We start from the raw sequence: 1,733 nt of genomic DNA, 5'->3' as shown, positions 1-1,733 counted from the left end.
CTGTAATACCTATGTAAGTATCATAACTAGTAAAACGTCAATATGCAACCTGATATGTAATATGTATGTAATATAATAACTAGTAAAACGTCAATATGCAACCTGATCTGTAATATGTATGTAAGTATCATAACTAGTAAAACATCAATATGTAACCTTATCTGTAATATGTATGTAAGTATCATAACAAGTAAAACGTCAATATGCAACCTGATCTGTAATATGTATGTAAATATAATAACTAGTAAAACGTCAATATGCAACCTGATCTGTAATATGTATGTACCATAACTAGTAAAACGTCAATATGCAACCTGATCTGTAATATGTACGTAAGTATAATAACTAGTAAAACGTCAATATGCAACCTGATCTGTAATATGTATGTACCATAACTAGTAAAACGTCAATATGAAATCTTATCGGTAATATGTATGTATCATAACTAGTAAAACGTCAATATGCAACCTGATCTGTAATACGTACGTAAGTATCATAACTAGTAAAACGGCAATATGAAATCTTATCGGTAATATGCTTCTTTTCTGAAGAATAGCAATTTTAAAATTGAATTCTATAGAAGAGAGAGAGATAAGAAATCTCATCATTATCAGATGAATAAAATTAAGAGTTACAACTACGTTATTATTTTTTTACTTTCACTAGAGACTTTTTAGGTCTGCTTGACATTAACATTTAACGTTAAGATGTTTTGTTGCTGAAAACATAGTTTCTTTTTCTGAACAATAAAATTTAGGTACTTTACATCCTTATGCTCTGTAATAGTTAAGACAATCTGCATTCTTCACAAAGAATGACGCAGATAAGCCTGTATTTTAATCATATTTATAATTATTATTAATAATAACATGAAAGCAACTTATTTTTATGGACATGCATTTTTTATACATATCAGACTTCCAATCTCAGAACATTCCAGAAGTATTTAAACTCGATGACGAGGAACCCACTTTGAGACCAATAATGGCTGGAAACGGCTTGAATGGGTAATGAAGAAAAACTTTAATATAAGTTTAACATAACAGCAAATGTACAACGTTTCGACAAGGTTTTGTCATCATCATCCAGAAGTATGTTTATCAGCCTTTTAATCTCAGAATATTCCAGAAGCATTATTGTCCAGTCAGGCTACACGATTTGACCCCTAACCCTAAACAAATTACAGTATAAATGAAATATGATGCATTCTATTGGTCATTTTATGCTATTGAAAATATAAAAGTCTCAGTAGCAAAACATACTTTTTTGAGGTATGAAACTGTATAAAACTGGAAAAATTATAAGTTTGTTCGGCACGTTCTTTTACCTAGTGATAAAACATTAGAGCTCCTAAATTAGTGTTAGGGATAAGAACAAGTGTGGAAAACAGGTGATTTTCAACAGCAAAAAAACAACAAAGAAATGAAACTTTTGAGTTCTTGTGTTCCTTAAATAATGTCCATTATAACTGTAGGAAAAACTTGGAAAATACAAAACTGACTACACGTAGTAGTAAAGAAGAATGCAGACAGACATTCACATATGCTGTCTGATTGGTTAGATTACTTATCATTGATGTCAACGGAATCGGAACATACGAAATTTTTACAGTTTTCTTCACGATTCATGCTTTCTGTGACTACATATGCTGTCTGATTGGTTAGGGCCCGGCATGGCCAGATGGTTAGGGCGCTCGACTCGTAATCTGAGAGTCGCGGGTTCGAATCCCCATC

The sequence above is a fragment of the Limulus polyphemus genome, unplaced genomic scaffold (genome assembly GCF_000517525.1).
Source record: "Limulus polyphemus unplaced genomic scaffold, Limulus_polyphemus-2.1.2 Scaffold3794, whole genome shotgun sequence".
Lineage (NCBI taxonomy): Eukaryota > Metazoa > Arthropoda > Merostomata > Xiphosura > Limulidae > Limulus > Limulus polyphemus.
Note: the sequence above shows the minus strand (reverse complement) of the source record.